This window comes from Cyprinodon tularosa, unplaced genomic scaffold (assembly GCF_016077235.1).
Source record: "Cyprinodon tularosa strain WSP-4 unplaced genomic scaffold, ASM1607723v1 ctg656, whole genome shotgun sequence".
In the NCBI taxonomy this organism is placed as follows: Eukaryota; Metazoa; Chordata; class Actinopteri; order Cyprinodontiformes; family Cyprinodontidae; genus Cyprinodon; species Cyprinodon tularosa.
In genome coordinates, this window is record NW_024039403.1 from 829,704 (window position 1) to 849,557 (window position 19,854).

Below are 19,854 nucleotides of genomic sequence, written 5' to 3' on the forward strand. Positions count from 1 at the left end.
CTTCCATTTTAACACCTCCAGATTTATTATGTTACACTTTTTTTTTTTTTTTTTACACGTAATTTTAACTATTAACATGTGACAACTCAGTTATATTTGTATAATATAACTCTATTAAGAGCTAAATTAACACTGTCTTTGAACAAAGTCTACTAACACCATATTATTTAACATTTTTCAATTTGCTGTGTGGTTCCAGAAAGGGCTGCAGGTTCTTTCCAACCATGCAATAGCACACCAGACTCCATCCATATCAAATTAGTCCAATTTGAACATGATGACTGGAGGCTGTTGTGCTACTGATTGGTTGGAAAGGGAACCTGCAGCCACACAGCCCTTCCCTTTGACACCACTGTCCTGATGTCAGGAAACTTAATCTGCTTGCATGCAAATGACTGTCTAATTAAACATATGTATGAACATCTTAGATGGGGAACTGCATTATATATGCAGGCAGAAATCAAATAAAGAGGAACATCTGGCCAAGGTTGTAACAACAGCTGGGGAGGCAAACGACCTTTTTATTGAATTTCAGGGCTCAATGTTAACCATCGCCCGATCTCCCGGGGCAAATGGTTCTTATTGTGAGAGTACAAATTTGATGATCGCAAAAAAAATTGTATTTATCACACAAAATTACTTTAAAACCACCGACATTCGATGAAAACGACCCAGAAGCGCTGCCGGCGCCATTTTTGTTGTTTTGCACACCTTCTCGCGTGATTTGAAAAACCGCGAGATTTGGAAAAAAAAACGGGTGATTTTCCGCCAGATGGCGTGATTTTTATCCGGGAATTGGCGCGAATCAGACATATTTTTTTCGACTTTGCAGGCTAAAAAACAAGAACAAGGCAAAAAAAAATAATTTGTAAGTAGAGTAAAACACCCGCCACCTATTTTACCCTCCACCCGATTCACTCATCATATGGCAGTCTTCTGTACAGTGATGCAGGTGTACATTAAAAAATGTTCATTAATTTTTTTTTCTTTCAGACATTGGAGAGGTGCATTTAAATGTTATAGAGCTAAACATGTTAGATTGGTGACCTGTTATGTTATTATTGTCTTGTTGATGCGTTTATTTTGTCAGGGAAAACTAATCCTGAGTCAGTTAAAAGTCAGGGAATTCTGAAATGATGTCAGACTGTGGAAACACTGTATAAAATAACTATGTGTAATGATTCTCTAGAAAAGTCACATTATATTAATAGTATTATCTTGTATAAACATACCGTGACTCTAAAATAAAAGTTAATAATTTGTGACATTGAGTTCTACCTTGTTTTTAACCTGTCAAGTTTTATTTTTAACATTACAATTTATATTTTTCCAAGCACACAACAGTTTAAAGCAAAGTTTAGTTTGAAAAGAATGTGCAGGAAGGATTGAAAAGCATGTTAACACCGTAATGTAGGCTTGAGTTCATTATCTGACGCATGCAGATACACACCAGGAACCTGGAAACTTAAAAATACTGAATTACAAAAAACATTTAAAAAAAAAAACATGTTTCATTGATATATATGCAAAAATAAATATTAGGAACTATATTTATCAAACATTATACTGGGCAAGTAAAAATTGTTTCTGGGCAAATGAAATTTGAAAAATCCTTAACGTCAACCCCTGAATTTCATGCCAGCGAATTAGTTGGACACTGTGGGTGGGAAAGAACCCATTGTGCCGTCGCCAGCCTGGTATTTCAATTCAATTCAGTTTATTTATATAGCGCCAAATTCACAACACATGTCATCTCAAGGCACTTTACAGTTCAACCAGATCATACAGTCAAATTGATAAAAAGTTTTCTATCTAAGGAAAACCAGTTGATTGCATTGACTCATTGACTCAAATACAATCCCCCACACTAAGCATGCTTGTAGCGACAGTGGAGAGGAAAAACTCCCTTTTAACAGGAAGAAACCTCCAGCAGAACCAGGCTCAGTGTGAGCGGCCATCTGCCGAGGCCGACTGGGGTTCAAGGAGACAGAAACAGAGATACAAAAAGCAGCTGTAAAAGGCGGCCCCGTCCAGGAAACACACAGCCAGGCAGACGAGCTCCAAGGCAGCTCCCATGCCAGAGGACGAAGAGAGCACATCCACTCAGTCACGGCCAGAGAAACAGGACCACACTGGAAAACAGGCCGATCTCCAACATCTATAAACAAGGGTGTTGATGGAAGCAGCACAGCTGATGTTTCTTTCCAGGATGACGTCACAGCCAAACAGGAACAGACGAGGCAAAGCTACTCTGAGGAAAAGCAGAGAGAGCAGAAGGTTAGAGATTGAACTAACAGATTCTGCAGAATAGGAGAACAGAGAGAGAATGAAGCAGAATGATGAAATGGGGGTCCCTATGTCCTCCAAAAGTCTAAGCCTATAGCAGCATAACTATAGAGATAGCTCAGGATAACCTGAGCCACCCTAACTATAAGCTTTATCAAAAAGGAAAGTTTTAAGCCTAGCCTTAAAAGTAGACAGGGTGTCAGCCTCACGGACTAAAACTGGTAGTTGGTTCCACAGGAGAGGAGCCTGATAACTAAAAGATCTGCCTCCCATTCTACTTTTAGAAATTCTAGGAACCACTAGTAAACCTGCAGATTGAGAGCGAAGTGCTCTGTTAGGAACATAAGGAACAATCAGATCTCTGATATCAGATGGAGCTTGGCCATTTAAGGCTTTATATGTGAGAAGGAGGATTTTAAATTCTATTCTTGATTTAACAGGAAGCCAATGAAGAGAAGCCAGGATAGGCGAGATATGATCTCTCTTTTTAATTTTCATTAGAACTCTGGCTGCAGCATTTTGGATCAGCTGAAGGCCTTTAACTACAGTTTGTGGACTTCCTGATAGTAAAGAATTACAATAGTCCAGCCTTGAAGTAACAAATGCATGGACTAGTTTCTCAGCATCACCCCTGGACAGGATATTTCTAATTTTTGCAATGTTCCTCAGATGAAAGAAGGAAATTCTAGAAACCTCTTTGATATGGGATTTAAATGACAGGTCCTGATCAAAAATAACACCAAGATTTTTTACTTTATTATCTGAAATCAGTTTAATCCCATCCAAATGAAGTGACTGGCTAATCAGTTTCTTTTTCAGAGACTCTGGTCCAAAGACTATAACTTCTGTTTTATCTGCATTCAGAAGCAGAAAATTAAGAGTCATCCAGGTTTTTATGTCTTCAAGACATGCCTGTAATCTATGTAATGGGTTAGCTTCATCTGGATTTATAGACAGATATAGCTGGGTATCATCAGCGTAACAGTGGAAATTAATCCCATGCTGTCTAATAATTCTACCAATTGGGAGCATGTATAAAGTAAAGAGAATTGGTCCTAGCACTGATCCCTGTGGTACTCCACAGGTAACCTTTGAGCGTGTTGAAGATCTATCATTAACATGAACAAACTGAATTCGATCAGATAGATAAGATTTAAACCAGTCTAGTGCTGTTCCTTTAATTCCAACAAAATATTCAAGTCTTTCTAAAAGAATATTATGGTCAACTGTATCAAATGCAGCACTAAGATCCAACAGGACGAGCACAGATACAAGTCCATTATCTGAGGCCATGAGAATATCATTAGTGACTTTCACCAGAGCTGTTTCAGTGCTATGATGAGCTGGTATGGAAAAGGACATCCAGCAATGGGTGAGTATTTGGCTAGAAGAAAAGGGCAACCATAATGGAAAGGTCGGAATACCGCCCCATAGAAGTGGGAAGAATTAGAACTGAGGCAGATGTGAAATGTGTGTCCTTAAAGTGAAGAATTTACAAATTTATCTCCTAAACAGGTGACCGAGCCACTGGAACTGGTGGGCATGGATCTAGTGGGTAAACTCACAGTAACAAATGGTGTTAATCAGTACATTTGTTAATCATTGATTATTTCACCATAGGCAGAGGCCTACCCACTAAAAAACAAAATCAGCAGCTGAGGTCACCAGTTGTATACTTGTGGGTTTTTTTTTTTTTTTTTTTATACAAATTTGGTGCACCTCAAACGCTGCTTACAGACCAGGGTACAGAGTTTCTCAAAAAGGTAAGTACTGAGAAATAATTTCACAATAAGTCAACACAGTAGTGCTGACTTCTCATTCTCTTAGGTTAACTATGGTTTGTGTGAGAAATTCAATATAAAAATATGTTTTAGCTCGCCATACCACCTACAAACCAATGGTCTAGTGGAGAACCTGACAATTCAAAGGTTGTTGTTCAAACCTATCAACCAACATCTTGGTAATGTGGAGCATTACCAAAAGTGTGACTAATGGAATTCTAACCCCCCAGGTCCTTAAATTGGTTGCAGACCATCCACATAGATGGGACGAGGTGCTGTAACTAACAATGTTTGCCCTGCGGACCAAACGTCATTTCACAACCAAACATTCCCCATATTATTCGATGATTGCCAGGGAGGCCAGGTATCCATCACAGATACCACCACAATATGAGGTAAGGTGTGCACACATCTTCCCTGTTGGGGCCAATACTATGTCACAACACATTTTCTATACTTGCTTACAGATCACTGATCAGAAGATTGAGAGGCTAATTTCACAGGAGGTTGTGAGCCGAGGCCTTTCTGAGCAGGAAGGAACCTACCAGGAAGTGTCCTCAGATATTCAAGAGTCATGAAAAGGTTAGGCAGAGGAAAAGGCAACGGGCTGAGGAGGAAAACTTTAAGGTGGGTGACAAAGTTCTTCTAAAGAACATCAGGCAGGAGCAAAGGGAGGGTGGGAAAATGAAGGCAGACATGTTGGGTCCCCTCATGATCACTAAAATTGAGGGCAAGAGTGTGGAGCTCATATCGGAGAAGCAAAGCTAAAAATTAATGTAGATCACTTAAAACCTTACAGGTGCTGGTCATAAAATTAGAATATCATGAAAAAGTAGATTGATTTCAGTAATTCCATTTAAAAAGTGAAACTTGTATATTATATTCATACATTACATACAAACTCGTATATTTCAGATGTTTATTTTGTTTAATTTTGATGATTACAAATGACAACAAATGAAAATCTCAAATTCATCATATCAGAAAATTAGAATATTACTGAAGACCAATAAAAACAAAGGATTTATAGAAATGTTGGCCAACTGAAAAGCAGCCTCCCACCCTGCCTTCCCCCTGTGCTTCGGCCTCCCGCCCTGCCTTCCCTGCCCTGTGCTTCGGCCTCCCGCCCTGCCTTCCCTGCCCTGTGCTTTGGCCTCCCGCCCTGCCTTCCCTGCCCTGTGCTGCGGCCTCCCGCCCTGCCTTCCCCCTTTGCTGCGGCCTTCCCCCTGTGCTTCGGCCTCTTGCCCTGGCCTCCCCCTGTGCTTCGACCTCTTGCACTGCGGCCTCCTGCCCTGGCCTCCTGCCCTGGCCTCCCCCTGTGCTTCAGCCTCCCGCCCTGCCTTCCCCTAAAGTTGGTGAGTATTCTAATGTATTCCACTCCAGTTTGTCTAGGTTTTTCAATTTTTTATTTAAATTTTTAATTTTATTTTTTTTGGGGGGGGGTCAGTGAATAAAAGTATTTGGGCAGGTCATCATCCCAGAAAAATCTGGAGTCGGATTGGTCTATATAAATTATTTTCTGACAACATGATGGACCTGGCCTCTAGGAAGAAGTCGGAGAGTGAGGTAGTTATATAATTTTTTTTAATGGCTGTTAATGTAGTTCGTACACCTGTTATGTGGTTATAACTTTTAAATATTTGTATCTTTGCAGGTGATCAATACCTGTTCTTACTGGGCAGGCAGACTGGGGCATTGATTCTTATCTCATGACCTCGGTATGGCAGGGGACTGTAAAAGGTCGGAAGAAGGCAAGTATCATTGCATAAACCAAACAAGCTGGATACAGAGTTTGTTAAAGTTGGGTCTTTCACAGGTGCCTTTGATGACCTAAAATGTGGTGGCAGCGGCTGTTTGTCACAACCACCACTGGACGCTTATTGTGAGTACTAAATAAGTTATTATCAAATGTTGTACCAGATCTGTCTGACCCGGTTTATACTAGACAGGTTTTTTTACCCCATGGAAAAGAGGGTAGTTAATGTTGACCCCTTTGGTGCAACTGAAGCAAAAATCGAAAGGTACCAGGAGATGACCAGGTATGTCATTGAGAGAGGTGACAAATGTACAACAATCACAATACATGCTTATCTGACTGTTTGAATGTCATACTGCAGAGCTTTTGTACGCAAACAATGCCTGGTCATAGGGAGGTGCAAACGCTCCACAGTGCCTCACCCAAGGCAGCAGGATGGTACATCGTGTGGCGTTCTCGTGTGCGCAGTAAGCAGACATTGTACAATGTGGCCCAGCGAGGCCAAAAACTGACTGCAAATCCTCAGATTGCAGAGTTTATATTAAGGGGTCGAGAAGCGGCCTTCCCTGTCCAGGCGGAGGGTGTGTCAAAACTGAGGCTGGACTGGCAACGACTCTGCTGGCAAAGACAGGTGAACTACTGCAGCCACTGTGTGCTTATAATGTATCCATATTATCCTTGCCCTAATACTTATCTTTGCAGATGACCTTTCGGGATCGTGTCGGGCATGTGGGGAGTTCAGCTTACAGGTGACTGGGTAAGTCGGTGTGTTGAACATGACTGCTTATTTTGAAGCCTCAGGTACACCTTTTAGCTAATGTAATGCTTCACCTAAACCCATAATTTGTTTCCTAACCGCAGTCTAGTTATCTTGTGTCTTCAGATTGAATCCAATAGCTGTTCTGGGTGGAATCACTGCGCCTGTGTAGGATATCCATCCACAGTGGGAGACTATCACTGCCAGGCCTGTGAGGAATAAACCATCAGCAAATTTGCAAAGGTCTGTTTTGTCTTTTATTTTTTAAGGTGGAGAGGTTGACAGCCAGTGTAAGATGATGACTTAATGCAATTTTTGAATTTCCCTATAGTTTTCTTTCCGATGGAACCGCTCCACTGAGGACTCCATCTCTTCTGCTCTTCACCTGAGCCTGGCACACCTGGAGGAGAACACCCACGTTTTGATGCTGATTCTGGACTTCAGCTCAGCTTTCAAAACCATCATTCCACAGCGTCTGATAGGATAACTGGAAAAGCTGGGCTTCAATACACCCCTCTGCAATTGGCTGCTAGACTTCCTCACAGACTGCCCTCAGTCAGTCCGGGTCGGACAGAACACCTGCGATGTCATCAGTCTAAGCGCAGGCTCCCCTCAGGGCTGCGTCCTGAGCCCCCTGCTGTTCACCCTGATGACACATGACTGCGTCCCCAGGTTCACCACCAATCACATGGTGAAGTTTGCACCATATTTTTGTGCACTTTACTGAATCTTTCCATATATGCCTTCTGAACCATACATTTAAACTGTTAAAATTGTGATCACTGCTGCCCTTTAGATATGATGTTCATTTCACTGTAAGCTGCTCTTTCAATTAAAAAGGCTGTATGCATCCAAATTTTTTGACAAAAAATAAAGTTTGTCTAAATTAAACTGAGTGAATTTCAGTTGTCTGTGTCCTGTAAATCGATCTGACCCTCAAATGAAGAAAAGAAGCCTGTTTCAAAACATGATTTAAACTCTGTCCAGCTAGAGTTCAAAGAGTACCAGACAGTAACTTAAAGGTACACTATGCAACCGGTGTTGATTTTCCAGCGAGGCTCCCCCCAGAGGGCGAAAGTAAAAGTGCACTGTCGTAAATATGCTCAGCTGTTCTCCTGGTTTCTCCGTCAAGCCAGGCGCGGTTGTTTTGAGCTTAGCAGACAGGCGAACGCAACGAATGACTGATGCTGCGTTCACACCGCAGCTGGTGCAACAGAAGCGGCGAGTTTACATGCAAAGTCAATGGTTGACGCGCGTCAAGGCACAGCAAAAGGTCCCGCGGCGCGTTTTGAGCAGCAGGCGCAGCACGTCGGGTGCGTTTAAGCATCTGACGCAGGGAGAGAGACACAGCGCTGATGATCACTCCTCTTAAACAGTTTATTGACGCCTAAATTAACTTAAAATGCAGAAATCTGCCGGCAGAATATGCAGTTTGGATTATTTAGATGAAAAACACCTACCAGCTGCCGCGGTGAACCGCGAGGAGGCGACCCGGCCAGAGGCTGCTGATGAAGGGATCCCTACTGTCGGCGCACTGCTGGTATGTGGGGGTCTGAGCGGCACCGACAGAAAAAATATTGAAGGCAGGATAATAATCTGAATGAACTGACTGCACTGATTATGTTTTCAGGTGTATTTTCTCATTTAAACACATATTAAAACTACTTTATTCCCACTGATCACAGCAAATATAGCTGCAAGGCAGAGAAAGGATAGTGAAGCTCCGCCCAACGCGCGTCAGACACACTTTTGCCTTAAAACTATTGGGCTTCTCATCCTTCCTTACAAATATTCCCACTTTATATTCTATTCTCAAATTATGACTGTTTTGAAAAGAACATCTTATTGGAATCTTAGTGTTCAGTCTGTATGCAATTTTAAGGTATGACACCATAATGGGCTCTCTACTGGTTTCATCGCCCCATTTGTACAAAGGGGTAAAATAGGCCCATTTCAGCAGATCCAATCTGATTTTTGTGGCCTACCTGCTGATGCACAAACGTTACTTATGCATTCACAGTATTTAAATCCCAGAGTTAGCAGCTACGACTACAGTGTGGGTATTACACGTCATGCTTAATACTATATATATATCATATAGAATGGAGATAAATCAGGAAACGGTAAACTAGATTAACTTGTGACAATCGGGGTTCACAACACAGCTGTTTGGAGGGATTAGTTGGCTGTGTGGTTACCCGAACAAAATGTTACAAAATTCAACTGGTCAGAATAAATGTTATTTCTGGCATAAGATATATCCAATGTCTGTGGAGACTGTGAGATATGGTAAGTTGAAGTTTAATGATCAAATAAACGCATGAGTCACAGCATATGGAAGCATTGGAGTCTGCAGAGTCTTCACAGATTAAGCTGTGATCCAGCGGGATCTAGAGGAATATAGGCTGTTAAATATTCCATCACCTGGGATGTTTAGATGTTATCATGATGCTTATCGTCAATTAGGGTTGTAGCAGGTTACTTTAAATTTGTAATTGTTGTTGATTATTTTTCATGCCGCAATTATGAACCCATCATGATGTGTAACTATGTTCATGCTGTCAGCTTATTCCCTTCTATTGTTTTGAGGATGCCACAGTTTTTTCTTTTACATGAAGAACAACTTTAAATCAATCGAATCGAATCAATATGGAAAATCTGAATCGATACCCAGCCCTAGTGATGATGGTCATCGGCAGTACAAGGCCAGATTTGTGGTGAAGGGGTATAGCTAGAGAGCGGGAATAGATTATAGTGAGACAGTCTCCCCCACAGCCAATATAACAAGTGTGCGTGTAGTCATGCAAAAGGCAGCCCTAGACCAGTTGATGCTACACCAAATGGACGTAAAGACAACATACCTACACGCGCCAATAGACCGAGACATTTACATGTGTAAATTACAAAGGTCAATGTATGGTCGGGTCACAATTGGAACGAAATGCTGCACAAGTGTATGATAAGTGACAACTTCACACAGAACCCAGCGGACCGTTGTTTGTACACAAAAGAGTCAAAGCAGAAAGGGAAGGTGATCATAGTCATTTGGGTGGATGATCTGATAATCGCAACGAACAACACGAGAAGTCTAGAGCAAGTGAAATCAATGCTCTCCAACATGTTTAAGATGAAGGACCTAGGCAGGCTGAAACACTTTCTAGGCATAGACATCAGTCAGACTGATGAGTGTGTAATAATGTCAGAGCAGAGGTATGCTGAAAAGATCCTCACCTGATTTGATGTGCAGGAGTGCAGAACACACGAGACCCCATGTGAACAAAAGGTCGACTACACTGATGATGCGCCTAAGATGGCAGCTGTGAGGAGATGCAGGGAAGCTGTAGGTAGTCTTATCTACTTAGCTGCATGTATGAGACCTGATCTTTGTTTTGTGGTAAGCAAGCTTTCACAACATTTTGCAAACCCCACAGAGGAAAACTGGGTGATAGTGAAACATGACTGATCGCTTAAATTCATGTTCATGTTTAATCATATGAGATATTACTATTTTTCCTTGTTTACTCTTAGAACAGAGTGGGGTCACCTCGTTAGGAAATAATCAGACAGTAGGTTCTGCAGCGTAGCTATTAAAAGATAAAATAACCACATCTTTTTTTTCTATCAGATATCTACCATAAAATCTCCCTATTTTATTCCTTGATTGTTTCGCAGCAGTCAGCCTGGAGGCTCTGCTGCTTCTTTTAATGCTTTAGCACAGCAGGTTCTGCATTTGTTCGCCCCGATGCCCAAAATATCACATATATTCACACAATATATACCGTAAACTGAATTCCGGTTCAAGATTTCTCTCTTCCCTTTAGCATTTTTGTTATTTTGCTTTGTTCCTGCGACACACTTTTAACTTTGAAGACATTTCTAACTCCTCTGGAAACGAGTTGGACTGTAAATAATTATTTTCCCTTGATATAAATAGTCAGTGCTTTTGAGAAGAGAAAGAGGAAAAAATTAATTTTTTCTCATTTTTATTTTCAAGACATACAGGATGACAGAAAAAAGACGTGCACGTACATTATCTTCTCCCCATGTTATGGAGGGGGAACAGATTATTTCAGGCAGCTGAAATATATGGTTCCCCTTCCTTTAATTATGGCAAATAAAGAGTAAAAGTTACCAAATCCACAGGGTTTGTTGTTGGTGATGAGGGGAATAAACACAGTTAAAGACCCACAGGTACATTAATTTATTCCTATTTTATGGAGGGGGAACTGATTATTTCAGTCAGCTGAAATATCCTTTCTCTCATCTCCTCCTCCCATGTCTTTGGGAAATAAAAATGTCCTTAATCCAGTAATCTGTCATATTTTACATTAGAAGGGGATTAACCAGAAAGTCTAACCTTCGCAGGACGTCTTAATCTGTGTGCCCTGCTATCAACCAGTTTCCATCCTCTTATATCAGCAATGAAAAATTAAAAATACACTACGTGTTGGAAATCTGTGTTTGGTGACTGACGTTTATTTCTGTCAGGCTGAAGGGACAAAAGTTGGAGAAATACTGTTTCTCTTGGTGTTTAAAAAACAACACAAAACAGCGTAGGAAGACCTCGTTAATTTATTTATTTTACAAATTAGTAAAAGGAGCAACAGAATGTTACAATATTGACAGGATTATATGAGCTGTTTTTACCATGAAATGATCAGGAGCGCCGTGAAAATGGTCAGATCTGCCTCTCTGGCTGCAATGCGCGCTCCTGACACAGGGGGAACAGATTTTCACAGGGAAACAGAATTTCGCACAAGAATCATTTAGTGAGTGGACCTGAGGCTTCTTAGGCCTAAAGAGAAAATGTTACAGTGGCGTTGGACATATGCAGTGGGGATTATTTTACTCCAAAGATCTGAATGGGTGTGAACATACGACAGAGTATTAGGTTTAGGCTAGAGATTTGTATATTTTTTTTATTTCGAGAATAAAACCTTCATATTGTGAGAATAAAGTCATATAATTATGAGAATAAAGTCCTAATATTGCAAAAATAAAGTTATATTTTATCAAGCGGACTCAGGTTGCTGTTTGGTGATGCTGGTCGGTATGATGGCTTCATTCTCGATACTTTTCAACATTATTCTCATAATATTAAGACTTAATTCTCGTAATGTCGGGACTTTATTCGTTTAATTTTATGACTTTATTCCTGTAATGCTATGATTTTATTCTTGAAATAAAAATCTCTAGCCTGGCCCTTATACTCTGTTATTTGTATCTGGGCTCTAATCATAATGGCAATCGGAAAAACTCACCTCTCATTCATTAAGAAATTCATTTCCAAATTCAGATTCATGTTTATTGTAGGTGCAGAGTTCGGATTGTGGATCAAAGGTTCAACAGTCCCACTGCCATCAGACTGTTGAACCTTTGATCCACAATCCGAACTCTGCACCTATTGCACATTATCGGGCATCAAATGCTGCTGAACTTTTAACTTTTAGCCCTTTAAATTGTTCATCTCATTGTATTTTTCAATAACGCATTTTTTGCACAAATGCCATTTTGCACTGAACCACTGCAACTTGCACACTGTCTCTTATCCTCTGCACTGTTCACACTTTGACCACTGCTGCACTTTTTGTATTTTTCTATAACTCGTGCCATTTGAAATATCAATGCAACGTTCATAAGCTGTATGTAACGCAATTTCGTTCTGTATGCACCCTGTGCATACAAAATGACAAATAAAGAAGTCTAAGTCTAAGTCTAAGTCTATTGTAAAATATTTCAAACTGTGGTAGAAAACCTTAGAAAGTGAGCAGTGAGCTTTAGAACTCCCTCCTTTGCCTTATTAAATGCAAACTTTGACTAAACTCTCGTTTAGCTGAGGATGAAACTATATTATTGCAGAAAAACGTGATTTGTTTGGCTAATTAGCTGCTGCAATTTGCAAGCTTATCTAAATCCTCTCAAACACGCGCATGCGCAGACCCATCGGTTGCCATGGACACGGAGCGCATTTCTCAAACCGCTCCTTTCTAACCGGGACCTTGAAGCTCGAACTTGCTGCAGTCTGTGGTTTGCTAACTTGCTAAAGATGACCTTCGCACCAGAGGACAACAACTTGTCGGGACATCGTCTGGAAGGTTTATGTCACTCACTTTACTATGTTAATTAAAAAAATGTTAGGTGAAAAATTATTAATTTGATGTTTTTATCATGAAGCTGGCTACATGCTAGGCTACATGCTAAGCTAGCTTAGCATGTAGCATCTTTGACATCTCAGAATTAAATGTTTTTCAGTCGACTGAATTCGTCTGGAATGTTAACAGTGATTTAATGATTTGGAAATAACTCTTATTTCTATTTGAGAGAAACACCTTTGTTGAATTAGATGTGAAATGTTTGAAAACTAGATGGCGTAGCTCTATGAATTTTAAAAAATGCCATTTGCTCTATATGGATATGTTGGTGAAATTACATTCAATAAATATTTAAATATATTTGAAGGACTTTTAACATAATATATTATCAAGCCAAACTGTTTATTTTTTCTATTTAATAAAAACTTTTAAAAACAAGATGGCGCCTGGCCCCTTCTGACAGAGAACAAGTATGGTCTCCATGGATACAACAATAACAACTATAAGGTTTAAAATTATTGTGGAAAAAAATGAGATCCTTTCATAGAAAATAAATGTTTAATCAAGAGTTTAGAAAGGAGGATGATATTTTTATGTTTACAGGGAGAAGGTAGAATTAAAACATCATTTTAGAACAATATATTATTTAAACGTATTTCTGAGCTCATTCTTCATTTTTCTTCAGCCCTTGTTTAAAATTTCAGGTGAATATAAATCATTTCATCTCATCTGTCACCAGTAATAATACAATTTGTTCATTGAGGTCTCATTTTCTAGATCTTCAAAACATTCAACACTGGAGGGTTTCGCCTAAACCATTAAAAGTTCTGTATAGGACCCTTTCTTAGAGTTTTTAGGAAAAGAACAAAATTCTTCTAAATAGTTTGCTAATGTCTATTTCTGCTCTGGGCTTTTTATGTGTTAATAAATGTCTTTATTTCTACTCTAGGATGCACTGAGGAAGGGGTCTGATAAGCTGAGGTTCTGATTCTGAGAAATTATAGATCTGAAATTTAAAGCCTGATGTTTTTAAGCTTTTATTTCTGTCAACTATTACAATTTTCTGCTTATAGTTATTAAACTTCAAATATTCATGATTATATTACCAAATCACCCAGTGGAACTTTTTTTTTCTGATAAAGATTTTTAAAAAAAAGTGTTTATTGGCAGCTTAAAATGTCCTTTAATCTGAACTAATCTGAATGAACAGTCTAGGTCAGCAGCTCCCAAAGGGGGATGCGTGCCCCCTAGGGGGAGTTTAGTGTAATTGCAGGGAGCGTAATCGAAATAAAATAAATAAGTGAACCATTTAGAGCGTATTTTTGTATTGTTAACATCCTGAAATAAAAATCTAAACCCCATTAACCAGTAAAAAAAAGATTTGAATATAAAATAAACTTACAACTTAATAGTTTTCTTGTGATTTAAAAGATATTGTAGTTTTTTGTTCTTAAATTAGCCGTCAGCAAAATAGCTGGTGAGGACCAGCAAAATGTCCTCCCTTTACAACAATCGTTCCTTAGTGTTACGGTGAAATCAGAAAAATGCTCCTCCCACTGATGCCGAGGACCATATACACAGATATATACATATATGGAAATACTTGTGTGTAGTTTTGTATGTATGTGTTATTTTAGAACGATTTAAATGTTTCTTTTGACACTAATCAAACCACTAGCATTGTTTAGATGTTTTTTAATGAGTTTTAGCTAACAGATGTTCTTGTTGATTAAATCTACGTAAACCTGAGTAACTCACACAGGCACATCCAGCAACCTAAAATAAAGCATTGAGTTTTGTGATTTAATGTTCCTTAATTAATGTTCCTGGTCTAATGATTTTTTCCTCATTGCTCCAGACGCCCCGCTTCCATCTGATCCTTTCCTGGAGCTCTGCATCTTGATCACTGATCAGGTTGATTTTCCTTTAATTATCAGTATAGAACTGTTCTCCAGGGACCATGAGGAAGTTTTTACTGAGGAAGGTGCAGAGGTTGAAGCGGTGGTGTTGGTTTATGAAGTGACAGAGGATTATGAGGAGGTTTGGTGGCTTCTTACTGGTCAGTCTCTTGATGGGTCTAGTGACGGCTCCATGTATGATAGCTGTGATAGCTCTGAGGAAGAAGACGATGAAGACGGTGACCACCTTCCACCACAGGGGAAGAAGAAGACCACCGACCTCCAGGGACCGGCTCTGTCTCCCGGAGGAGGACAAGAGAGGAAGACGAAGATGAAGAGGAGCCCCCTGCCAAGAAGTTTTGTTGTAGGGAGGAATAGTGAGGAGAGGAATTTCACCAAGAATCTTCATTTAACTCCTTTAACAGCTTCTCACACTGAAGAGAAGCTGAGACTTAAGCAGAAGAACCAAACATTTTACCAACTTGCTTTGGATCATCTTGCAGGAGGAGTTAGACGTATTTTCTTGGTGATTTGATGACGATTGGAGGTGGATAGGCTGAAAGACTGGAAACAGTCACATTTAGATATTATTTATTGATTGGTTTGATATCTGGCAGGTCTAGGGATGCCTTAGGTAGCGTCTTGCACCGTGGCTTTTCTTTACCCCGCTGCTAGATTTTGTTTTAAGTTTTAGATGTTAAGAATTTTCCTTTAGTACAGACATCTGAGCAGAGACTGGAGATGTGCTAACAATTTATAAAAGGTGTGAAACATGAGAGCTTGTTAAGGCAGAAATAATCTAACATGCTCTACGTCTAACGACAGAGCTGGACCATCTCCTGGGTAACAGAAGGCAAACCAAACAATCCACACAAACACAGAACGAAATAGAAAAAATAAAAAAAAAGACAAAAAACATAAATCCTGGTTGAAAACAGGCGAAGCAAAAAGGAGACAAACCAAACTGAGGCAACAGCTGGACATCGCTGCTGGGGACGCATCAAAACCTCTAAGGAGTGAGACGTCGCTGCTGAGGACAGAAACACAGGAAGTCAAACTAAGATCCTAAAGGTCTAAAAGTGGAGATGAGGACAACTTAAAGTCTAGAGGCAGAGGGACAAGGCTGCAGTGGAGACTGATTAGAAGCTCTCTAGAGCAGAGCTCTCTAACTCCTGTCCTCTACAGCAGTGTTTCTGCAGCTTTCAGGTGCATCTCTCCTCCAACACACCAGGATCAAACAAACAGCCTTTTACCAGACCTCTGCAGAGCTGAATGACTGATGAGGGAAATCAGCCGTTCCATTCAGGTCTGATGGAGAAGAGATGGGACTAAAAGCTGCAGCATAGCAGCTCTGGAGGAGTGGAGCTGGACAGCCCTGATCTAGAGCAGGACAATGCTGCTAGATCTAGAATAGAACAGTGACACAGCTTGAAGTGGTCATCAGTTGAACTGGTCTCTGGGATGATGGTGAGAAGGTAAAGACGATGCTTGGAGGGACGAATTGATTTCAGAGCAGTTTAAAGCAGAGGACAGGACTGATGGAAGGATGTGGGTTGTGAATGGCGCCGATTGTTAGAACCTGCTTTCAGCTGTGACTTGATCTAGTTCTAGATGTTCCTCTGGTCAGTTAGTGAAATATCCCTCTGCAGAAATACTCCCCATATGATCTAGGCCAGTTCTGACCACACTGGATCTCCTCTGTGTTTTTTTTAAATCCCATGTCGGACCGAGCCGCTACAAGCTTTGGGCCGTCAGAAGATGCTGATGAGATCTACGGCGACCAAACCAGAGGAGCATCATCTGAGCTGCTGACCTTTACAAAGAGTGAGAGCATGTACAGTAACGAGCAACAATCATCCATCATTTAGATATAAAGTCAGCATTTCAGGTGGCCTCACTTAATTTTTCATTTATGTTCAGACACTGTGGACGTCCAAAAGCAGAACTCCTGTGAGGAACCGGGACATCCAGGATGCTGAGGAGCCTCCTAGTCCCCACCTGAGGACGGCACAGAGGAAAACACCTGGAGTAAGCCTTTATTAACATGACAAACAGACAACTCAACTTTAAAATTGGTGTCGAGGAAATTCTGTGGATTAATTTAGCTTCTTTTTTACAGGAGAAGCAGGTTGAATATGGAAGCAGTGATCTAGCAGTGGGATCTCAGTGGAGCAGAGTCCATCCACACGTGTTTGAAGGTATGTTGGTTGTTTGACTAGAGAGGCGTCACATGCAGACAGTTTCAGACTCTGAGGACACTTTGCTTTCATTGATGAAGGAGCTGAAGCAGAGGATGGAGAAAACAGACCACTAAGGAGGAGAAACATGGCTCCTCGATTTGTCTCTCCAACATTCTGGAGTCCTGGACTGAAAAACATTGAAGAGCCCACAACTAAACCATCAGTCTGCTCCACCCAGAAAGAAGGTAAAGAACCTTTATTGCTTCCAGATGTTCATCAGTATTGGTGAAGGTAGTAAAAACATATCTAGAACAAACAGATTGAAAAACCACAGCCATCCCATCAAGGTGGTCTAACCTTTAATCCTTATCTTTCCACCTCAGTTTTCATCTCTGTAACCAAACCTTCACCAGAAGCAGAAGTTAACGGTTCAGAAGCAGCTTCTGATCCAATGTGGGAGAATTTCCCCCTGGTTTATGTCTGAAGGGTTTTTAGAACTTATTAAAGCAGAGAAACGACCCTGATGAAACCGACTGAAGACTCCAACAAATGCAGCATTTTCAGGCATTTTCTCCAAGCATCCATTGTCTACAGTTATCACTGCTGTTAACTTTAGCTTCTCCCTGTGTGTCTTCCTCTTCTCTTGGTGAAAGTTCCACCTCTCCCAGTGTTTCTGTGTTTAAATGTCACAGCCTAGCGTGTTCTCTCACTAACTCCTGTTCTTCTTTTCCAGATGGTCAGCTGCTCCTTGGACCGGCGCCTCTGTGTCTGTTGGACGTCTGCTGTCCTGTTAAAGACTCGCTCGGCAGCAGTAGATGGGCGCTGACATGGAGCCGGGTTCTTCTGGAGGATCCTTCCTGCTTAAAGCTAGTTTTCCTCTCTACTGTCACCACTGCATTGCTCAGGAGGAGGGACTGCTGCATTCATGACTGGATGTGATTGGCTGAGCTTCCCTGGATTGAATATGTTTCTTTAAACCCCATAATACACTAAATTTATCTTCATCATATTGTAAATTGGATCTAACTGGATGTTTATAAATTAATTTAATTCTGTTTGTGTTGAATTCTGTTACATGTTTCTGTTTTAAAGCTCTCATGTAAATTGCCTTGATATGACATTAGCTGTGATTTGTTTTTATTTTAAAAGACTGAATTATATCAAATCTTGCCTAATGAGTCTGGTTCTCTCTGGTTCTTCCTGTCATTCTATCTTCACCTGTTATTTATTATCACTATAATAAAGGTTTGATTTTTGTTAAGGCTCTTGAAATAATTGGCTGTAAATTGGTTCTTTATAAATAAACAAACTGAAGTCAACTGGAGCAAGAGTTCTAATATTACTATAGTACAGCTCTTCAGCATATTTGTAGTTATTATTGTTTCTCATGTAAACAGAACAATTGTTCTGGTCATCTTGCAGCTTCTGAACAAATTAGGTCTATAAAGTTTGTGGTTGTTGTTCATCAGTGGCGGTTCCAGAAAATGTTGGTAGAGGCGGCCAGTTAGCTCTATAAAAAGGACAGAAAGCATAAAACAACTCAAGTTAGGGGAGCTAAAATCAAACTGCACTCTGTAACAAACCATAGAAAACAGGTTTGTGGTCGTTGTTCATCAGTGGCAGTTCCAGAAAAAATCTATAGGTTTGCACAGAGGGGAGGATGAAAATTAATAGATGTTAAAAACATTTTACAGTCAATCTCTGCTGATCACAATAAACAACAAGAACATGAATTCAAACATCGATATTTTCCAAATAAATCACTAAAAACAGACCAGATTTTCATGAGGTCCTTGGGAATGAAGCTCCGCTCATATTTATATATTGGTGGAAGTTTAATAAAAAATTTTTCTAAATAATCACTCGACCTGTTCTAACAACTTCTATGTTATTTGTTTTGGGGTTTTTTTTAACTTTAAATGTTATTAAAATCCTTCCAGATATGAACCCCTCCCAGAGGTTAAATACTGTCTGTGGTCCTTAAAGAGTCCTTGCATTGGATTTGGAAAAGTGTGGAAACGCTGCCTAATAAAACGCTCTGCTTTACCAGCAGTAACATCAGAGCCTTAATGGCTTTTTTTCATCACAGATGAAAGATCTTGCTGGCCAATAAACTGCTGGCCTGTTTTCTCACCTAAATTGTTTGTGAAAATTGAAAAACATCAAAATTTCCCTTGTTGGTTTATTTTAAAGATGGCAATTAAAATTTTAAACTTCTTTGATTTTAATTTTTTTTTTTAGTTAATGGGAATTAATTTGAATCATTCTTTTTTGTCTGTTGTAAAACAAATGCTGTGTTAGCCTTGGTTCTAAAATGCTCTCTTGGTTATTCCTTTGAATCCAGGAGCAGTGAAGTACCTGGGATGCTCAGTCAGTCACATAAAAAGTCTGAGGTTTTTGTCTTGGAGTTTATGTAGTAATTCTGAGTGGCCAGTAGATGGCGTCATTGGTTTTAAATTAAACTAAACCCGGTGTCCTTATCCCTTTATAAGGCACTCAGTGAAATACTTTGAAAATCTACATTTCCAGCCAATAGTGTTATTGGAATCCAGGACTAGACCTTATTACCTTTGTAACATAAAAAAAAATATGAATAGTTTGATGGCAAAAATGAATGTCAATGCAATAACAAGAAACGCCAACTAGCCCAAATATATTGAGAAAAATAACAAAAGTGCTTCTATAAGAAATTCATGAAAAACACTCAGAGTGAAACAACATAACCTTAGAGGCATTAATGCTGATACTGGCACCTACATTTGTTTGTTTATAAACCTAAATATAATTGTTAACTAGGCTTATTAACTTTTTAATTTTCCCTTTTTAATGTTTCAATTAGCTTTTAGCTTTTTTTTTTTTGACTTGTTAACTTTTTTCCCCAACTTAATTTACAGGATGTAATATATCATTAAAGGGCTCATCTAATTGGTCAAATGCCAAAATAAGATGTACAGCCATGTAGCAGGATCTTTGCTGGCTGGATATAGATCTTCTGCTTCTAGATCTTGCATACGCCATTTGTAAGGGGGATGCAAGTGATCCAAAATGCTAACTCGCCCTATAAAGGGTTAATTGAAACACATCTGTCATACAATACATGAAAT

The 19,854-nt window shown here is 39.8% G+C and overlaps 4 long non-coding RNA genes across 5 annotated transcripts; all 4 read left to right on the top strand.

Moving 5' to 3' along the window:
* Nucleotides 1-3,669: 3,669 nt before the first annotated feature.
* LOC119799251 lies at nucleotides 3,670-3,972 on the top strand. The gene is made up of 3 exons (XR_005282830.1): nucleotides 3,670-3,722; nucleotides 3,802-3,837; nucleotides 3,907-3,972. It is a non-coding gene; the product is annotated as an uncharacterized LOC119799251 (long non-coding RNA).
* A 4-nt stretch (nucleotides 3,973-3,976) lies between these two features.
* Nucleotides 3,977-4,840, top strand: LOC119799249. The gene is made up of 4 exons (XR_005282829.1): nucleotides 3,977-4,049; nucleotides 4,161-4,214; nucleotides 4,298-4,462; nucleotides 4,535-4,840. It is a non-coding gene; the product is annotated as an uncharacterized LOC119799249 (long non-coding RNA).
* A 532-nt stretch (nucleotides 4,841-5,372) lies between these two features.
* Nucleotides 5,373-5,819, top strand: LOC119799278. The gene is made up of 3 exons (XR_005282837.1): nucleotides 5,373-5,422; nucleotides 5,515-5,633; nucleotides 5,722-5,819. It is a non-coding gene; the product is annotated as an uncharacterized LOC119799278 (long non-coding RNA).
* Nucleotides 5,820-5,881: 62 nt separating this feature from the next.
* Nucleotides 5,882-7,069, top strand: LOC119799277. Of its 2 annotated transcripts, XR_005282836.1 has the most exons (7): nucleotides 5,882-5,949; nucleotides 6,013-6,106; nucleotides 6,185-6,290; nucleotides 6,350-6,454; nucleotides 6,526-6,580; nucleotides 6,707-6,823; nucleotides 6,912-7,069. It is a non-coding gene; the product is annotated as an uncharacterized LOC119799277 (long non-coding RNA). The 2 variants fall into 2 exon arrangements; XR_005282835.1 differs by having other exon boundaries at nucleotides 5,888-6,106.
* The last annotated feature ends 12,785 nt before the right edge of the window (nucleotides 7,070-19,854 follow it).